Source organism: Formica exsecta, unplaced genomic scaffold (assembly GCF_003651465.1).
Source record: "Formica exsecta isolate Colony F162 unplaced genomic scaffold, ASM365146v1 scaffold386, whole genome shotgun sequence".
Taxonomy (NCBI): Eukaryota; Metazoa; Arthropoda; class Insecta; order Hymenoptera; family Formicidae; genus Formica; species Formica exsecta.
The window spans coordinates 5,038-13,007 of NW_021851101.1; the positions used below are offsets into that span (position 1 = coordinate 5,038).

The following is a 7,970-nucleotide window of genomic DNA, read 5'->3' on the forward strand; positions in this document are numbered from 1 at the left end:
GTCAGTTTAAAAGTATTAGGTTATTTCGCGGCAGTGGCATAATTCAAGTTTTTAACCGTAAATTACCAAAAGTTCCTAGAGAACAAGTTCCTTCTGGAAGGAGACCTTAAGGTTTCATTATAAAACAAGGAAGCCTTGTTAAAATAAGGAATCCTCCAATAAGGCTTCCTCAATCCTTAAGATAAGGACTATCTATGAATACGGGTGTAAGGTACACCATCGAGAAAGGAAATCCGATGAGTGACCCGATGGCGCTGGTATCACTGGTAGTCTTTTCTGATTGGTCCTGTCAATTCCCCTAGGATAAGCTGCCCCCGGAAATGTGCTCCCCGCAAATGTGACTTTCTTACGGTGGACAGTTGGTTTCGGAGTTTGAGTCTTCGGAGCTTGAGTGTCAATTGCCTCTTGACGTCCTGATAGCTCATCTTCAGTCGTATCCTGTATCTCCGTGAATGTTGGCTTCTCTTTTTATAGGAACATTTACTATCTCGCCTTTGATTCTCACTTGAAACAAACGATTAGTTAGTCTTTATATTATCTCAAAGGCCCTCATATGGAGCTTCTAGAGCTCCTTTTACTCTATCTACTCGTAAAAAAAACATGCGTGTAAGTGTACAAGATATTATGAGTGAAAACTTGCTGTTTGACGTGATGAGCTGTCCTCGTAAGTCTAAAGGTACGTGTTCATGGTGTCGCTCGACGCTCATATTCAGCGACAAATGAATCACGTGATTTCATATGTCGCTGACTTCGACTGTCGCTCATGTAAATGGCCTAAGCGATAAATTTTTGACGATTAGATTGATTGCGTTGTGTAAAATAAATACTGCAAAATGTCGTATCAAGAAAGGTATCACGAGTGGACCTGTCAACTTGCCGCGATTGTGCACAATAAAAATGAAGAGGAACGACGGCGAAATAGACTAATAGCAGCTGTATGCATCAATGAATGTACAAATTAAAAAAATATATATAAAAAAAGAGATTTTGGATTGATCCATTATTCGAAAAACGACGTGAACATGGATTTTACTATGCATCTGTACCAAGACTAACACCAGAGAAGTTCAGAAATTATTATCGTATGACAGCTACGCAATTTGAGGAATTATTACATTTAGTGGCACCTTCAATCACTAAACAAACCGTGATTGAGTGAAGCGTGGGGGGGATTTAAGGCGGGAGGAGGCACGAACCAAGCATCCATCTCTTCCGTGGCAGCGGCACTGTCGTGTCTGTGTAGGGCGTTTACACACTTCCTCAGCCCGACAAATAATTGTTAGAAAACAACATTTGCGGGTCTGAAAAAATATGCGAGGTACAAGTGGCTGAATCGGAAATCGAACCCGAGTCTTTCGCTTTCCGGGCAACTGCTCTTACCACTGAGCTATTCAGACCTCGCACCTTACGCCACTCTAACACAGTACATACGACTCCAGAGCGATGTTGGAGAGATTTTGGATTGATCCATTATTCGAAAAACGACGTGAACATGGATTTTACTATGCATCTGTACCGAGACTAACACCAGAGAAGTTCAGGAATTATTATCGTATGACAGCTACGCAATTTGAGGAATTATTACATGTAGTGGCACCTTCAATCACTCAACAAACCGTGATTAGAGAATCATTATCTCCTGCAGAGCGACTATCTATAACATTGAGGTTTGTTTGTCCTTATTTATAATTGCATTACGTTATGAATTCAAAAAATAATCATATTTGATCTAATTATATTTAGATATTTATCAACTGGTGATTCGATGCATTCAATGTCATATCATTATCTCGCTGGAGTATCAACAATAAGCCACATTATAGGTGAAACATGCGATGCTATATGGAACTCTATTCGTCAGGAAGTGATCCCACCATCAAAAACTACAGAGGAGTGGCTACACCTTGCTAAAGAATTTAAAGAGAAATGGAATTTCAATCATTGCATAGGAGCAATTGATGGCAAACATGTTATTATTGAGATTATATTACTGATCAATGCTACATTTATTATTAGAGTTCACAAGTTTGATGCCTAAATGATTATTATTTTTCCAGTGTCCACCTAACGCAGGATCATCTTATTATAACTATAAAAATAGTCATAGTATTGTGCTCCTCGGAATCTGTGATGCACAATATATGTTCACGTTTGTCGATATAGGAGCCTATGGTCGCCGCAGTGACGGTGGTATTTTTAAAGATTCAAAGATGGGTCTAAAATTCCATTCAAAGGAAATGAATGTATCTGCACCAGAACTTCTCAGCCCAGGTGGACCACCTTTACCATATGTTCTGGTGGGTGATGAAGCCTTTTAATTGACGGATTATTTGCTCCGGCCTTATCCAGGAAAAGGCGGTTTAAATGACGAGCGAAATATTTATAACTATCGATTGAGTCGAGCCAGAAGAACAATCGAAAATACGTTTGGTATCCTAGTCAGCCAATGGAGAATTTTTTGAAGCGACCGATCAATTGCAGTATGGAAAAAACAATTTCAATTGTTAAAGCCTATTGTATGTCTTCATAATTGGATTCGTCGAAGAGATATTGGTGAAAATGAATATGTTACTCCAACACTAATTGAGGAAGATGATGACAGTTTTGTTCCAGGCTCTTGGAGAGGTTGCATAGATAATAGTGCATTTGTAGACATAACTCAGTGCGGTTCTAATAATAGTTCTCGTCGAGCAATGCAGATTCGAGAAGAATTTTGTAAATATTTTAATAGTGAAGGTGTCATACCATGGCAATTCCATCATTGTTAATTCTTATTATCGTTCACTGATTTAAACTTTATTATAAACATATATAACTTTATTGTAACTTTGTAACTTTATTATAAACATATATACAATATATGATTATTTATTTATTTATTTATTGTACTTACATTTTGCAGTTCCATATTTAAACTCATTTTTACATTTATTGCGTGAGAGCGACGTCACTAAAAATTGGGTTCAATTCAACTTTTTAGCGGCGTCGCTTGGCGACAAGAACGCTGACAAAATGGGGGAGAATTCGGTCACGTGACCACTCATTGCTGCGACAAGCGACACCATGAAATTGTACCTTAACGTTTCGTATTTGCTCGCGAAAACGCTCTACAAAAATGTGTGAATCGATTTGTGTCTGCTCGTCGTAGAAGTATTCCACTGGAAGTCGGAGTGTAGTGCTGTAGACCATTTCAGCTGCTGAGGCTTTAATGTCTTCTTTCAAACTGCAGCGTAATTCTAAGAGTACTACTGACAGTGCATCCAACCAATTTTTTTATTCATAACAACGGATTGCTGCTTTCAATGAACGGTGCCACCGTTCAAGTATTCCGTTCAAGTGGCCTTCACTTGGACACAGTACAATTGGACACAGTGCAAATGGACATGTTACAAATGGATACGAGATTTTGCACACGGTTCAATTGGACACAGTGCATTTGGACACAGTAATTTTGAATACAGTAGCTTTTGGACACGTAAGAAAATACGCATCGTTTACTTGGACACCGCTCACTTGGACACTGCTCATTTGGACACCGTTTATTTGGACACCGTTCATTTGCCCACCGTTTGTTTGGACACCGTTCATTTGCCCACCGTTTGTTTGGACACCGTTCATTTGCCCACCGTTTGTTTGGACACCGTTCATTTGCCCACCGTTTGTTTGGACACCGTTCATTTGCCCACCGTTTGTTTGGACACCGTTCATTTGCCCACCGTTTGTTTGGACACCGTTCATTTGCCCACCGTTTGTTTGGACACCGTTCATTTGCCCACCGTTTGTTTGGACACCGTTCATTTGCCCACCGTTCGTTTGGACACCGTTCATTTGCCCACCGTTCGTTTGGACACCGTTCATTTGCCCACCGTTCGTTTGGACACCGTTCATTTGCCCACCGTTCGTTTGGACACCGTTCATTTGCCCACCGTTCGTTTGGACACCGTTCATTTGCCCACCGTTCGTTTGGACACCGTTCATTTGCCCACCGTTCGTTTGGACACCGTTCATTTGCCCACCGTTCGTTTGGACACCGTTCATTTGCCCACCCAATTGTCTTGGCGTAGATTTTGAATATCTCTGGAGAAAATGCGTAGGTAAGTGGTTTATGATCTATCTTAATTAATAACTTACGTCCTTCCATGAATTGGTGAAAAAATTTGAGTCCATTATAAATAGCTTGCAATTCTCTATCATAGGTGCTATAGCTTTTCTGAGAAGGGCTAAATTTTTTAGAGAAAAAACCGAGAGGTTTCCAAGTGCCTTGGTTGAACTGTTATAATACTGCTCCCATAGCTGTATCTGAGACATCAGCCTTTAAAGCTAGAATAGCGCAAGCAATTGGATATGCTAATAAAGTTGCATTAACCAACTGCTGTTTGGTTTCTTCGAAGGCTTTCTCAGATCTCGCGTTTCATTGGATGGGGCGTTTGTCTCTTTTCTTTGGATCGTGAAGATATTCATGCAGTGATGCTTGTCCTTCTGCTGCATTTGGGATGAATCGTCTGTAGAAATTTATAATCCCTAAGAAACGACGAAGTTCGCTGATGTTAGCTGATTTTTCACGTCTCTTGATGGCTTCCACTCTGTCTTCTAAGTGAGTCCTCACACTCGTGTAGGCTTGCTTATCACTTGTATATCCTAAATAATTAACTCTTTCTTTGGCAAAACTACATTTGGCTACATTTATAGAGTCTGTGGCGGACAGCCACCACAAAAGCGGCAAGGGCTAGCATACACGGGCAGCGACCGCGCGCCCGGCGAGAGCAAGCCACGCGTAAAGCTCGCAAGCTTAAGACCGCCATTACGCACGGCGAATTAAGCACGTACAAGCACCCGGAAGACGCGGGAACAGGCCGCGACGCGGCGCCCGCCGCAAGCACAACCAGTGAGTAAAATCCGATGAGTGATCCTATATAAGACCGCGCATCGATCCGGATCATTTAGTCGCGGCTTCTGCTGTGAAGGAGGACTTCTCCGCTAGACAGATAGAAGTACGCGACGCCTAACGGAATTCGGCTCTGTTGGTTTTTTTGTTTGTAGCACAGGGTTGGCGTATCCTTTAAGCGCCAAGCAACGGGATCGACCCTGTCACCTGCCGTCTCCCACATCACCGGGACCTAAGCAGCGGCCAGGAGTTCCAGAGGACACCGCACCTGTACGTCATCGGGAGCGCCGAGTAAGCTGGAGCTTACGGGAGTGGCACCTAACTCCCCTGGACCTCTCGCCGGTCCGACGTATGCGGCCTTCTTGCGAACTCCTCACGACGTGGGACATCCGACTCCGACGCTACACATCTCCAAGGTGCGTCTTGAACATCCCGCCGTTGTTGCAACCTCCACCAACGTCTCCCCAAGACCTTCGAGGACAGTATAGCAGACAGATCCGCCGACCAGGATTCACAGGGGTACGCAATATCAGGCACCCCCTACTACGGAGCAAGGCACCCAGTCCGACTTATCCGACTGGGAAACACCTACCTCCAGTAAGCTGGAGCTTACGGGAGTGGCACCTAACTCCCCTGGACCTCTCGCCGGTCCGACGTATGCGGTCTTCTTGCGAACTTCTCACGACGTGGGACATCCGACTCCGACGCTACACATCTCCAAGGTGCGTCTTGAACATCCCGCCGTTGTTGCAACCTCCACCAACGTCTCCCCAAGACCTTCGAGGACAGTATAGCAGACAGATCCGCCGACCAGGATTCACAGGGGTACGCAATATCAGGCACCCCCTACTACGGAGCAAGGCACCCAGTCCGACTTATCCGACTGGGAAACACCTACCTCCTCCGTCTCGACACAGACTTGTGGAGGGCTACACGATTCACCGGAAAGGAGCTACATTCCACCCGGTACTCCTCCGGCGCTGCGAGGCAAGTGAGGACCTCCGAGAACCACGATAACGCAGCCTACCATCCAGTGGCGAGAACGGCGCCAACCGGGAGAAGCTGCCACCCTCCGGTAGACCGCCCCTTGTAGGAGCCTCCGCATACCACCGGCCCTTTTCAGGGCCACCAAAATATAACAAGATCATACCTGTACATAGCAATCAATAAACCTAAATTATTGTACACGGTGTCTCGTAAATCTACACGCCCATCACGACCATTTCTTCTTGCAAAAGTGGAGAACGCCGAGCGCGTGAAGCAGAACTTCACAAGTCCATTTTGGCGTAATCTCTCAAAAACTTGACGTAGATGCTTTCGATGTGTATCAATGTCTGGGGAAGCAATAAGGATGTCATATATATAATAATGGCGGCACTCTAATCTGCAAAGTACGCAGTCCATTAATCTTTAGAATGACTGAGCTGCATTTCTCAAAGGCATATCCATGTATTCGTAAAGTCCAAAAGGTGTTATCATCGCTGTTTTAGCGCGATCTTCTTCTGCGACTGGAATTTGATGATATGCTCGAATTAAATCCAGAGTTGTGAAAATTTTACATCCTGCCAAACAGTGTGCAAAGTCATAAAAGTGTGGTATTGGATATCTATCGGGAACAATTATTCTGTTGAGGCGCCTGTAATCTCTACAAATTCTCTATTCTCCATCTTTTTTTGGTACTAAGTATAGTGGATTGGCCCAAGGGCTGCTATTGGGTTGAATTATGCCAGTTTCTAACATATGTTGGAATTGTTATCTTGCCGCTTGTAATTTTTGACCAGACAATCTGCATGCAGGTTCTGCGACTGGTGGTCCTGCTGTAACAACGTGATGCATTACTTTATGTTTAGTTTCTTTGCGACTTATGGGATTGGTAATCACGTGGTATTCTCGTAAAATTTGAGAAACAGGGCTTGAAGCGTCGAAAGTAGTAATTTCTCCTACTTCAATGTTTGCTAGTCTGCCCGCAGTTTTGAATCGAGTCGTCGCGTCGTGAGGGCTACACGATTCACCGGAAAGGAGCTACATTCCACCCGGTACTCCTCCGGCGCTGCGAGGCAAGTGAGGACCTCCGAGAACCACGATAACGCAGCCTACCATCCAGTGGCGAGAACGGCGCCAACCGGGAGAAGCTGCCACCCTCCGGTAGACCGCCCCTTGTAGGAGCCTCCGCATACCACCGGCCCTTTTCAGGGCCACCAAAATATAACAAGATCATACCTGTACATAGCAATCAATAAACCTAAATTATTGTACACGGTGTCTCGTAAATCTACACGCCCATCACGACCATTTCTTCTTGCAAAAGTGGAGAACGCCGAGCGCGTGAAGCAGAACTTCACAAGTCCATTTTGGCGTAATCTCTCAAAAACTTGACGTAGATGCTTTCGATGTGTATCAATGTCTGGGAAAGCAATAAGGATGTCATATATATAATAATGGCGGCACTCTAATCTGCAAAATACGCAGTCCATTAATCTTTAGAATGACTGAGCTGCATTTCTCAAACCATAGGCATAGCCATGTATTCGTAAAGTCCAAAAGGTGTTATCATCGCTGTTTTAGCGCGATCTTCTTCTGCGACTGGAATTTGATGATATGCTCGAATTAAATCCAGAGTTGTGAAAATTTTACATCCTGCCAAACGGTGTGCAAAGTCATAAAAGTGTGGTATTGGATATCTATCGGGAACAATTATTCTGTTGAGGCGCCTGTAATCTCTACAAATTCTCTATTCTCCATCTTTTTTTGGTACTAAGTATAGTGGATTGGCCCAAGGGCTGCTATTGGGTTGAATTATGCCAGTTTCTAACATATGTTGGAATTGTTATCTTGCCGTTTGTAATTTTTGACCAGACAATCTGCATGCAGGTTCTGGTGGTCCTGCTGTAACAACGTGATGCATTACTTTATGTTTAGTTTCTTTGCGACTTATGGGATTGGTAATCACGTGGTATTCTAGTAAAATTTGAGAAACAGGGCTTGAAGCGTCGAAAGTAGTAATTTCTCCTACTTCAATGTTTGCTAGTCTGCCCGCAGTTTTGAATCGAGTCGTCGCGTCGTGGAATGTCTTTTTTTTGAGGTC

The 7,970-nt window shown here is 43.8% G+C and overlaps 1 pseudogene; it reads left to right on the top strand.

The window, feature by feature from the left end:
* The first annotated feature begins 1,765 nt into the window (after positions 1 to 1,765).
* On the top strand, positions 1,766 to 2,462 carry LOC115239564 (annotated as a pseudogene).
* Positions 2,463 to 7,970: the final 5,508 nt, after the last annotated feature.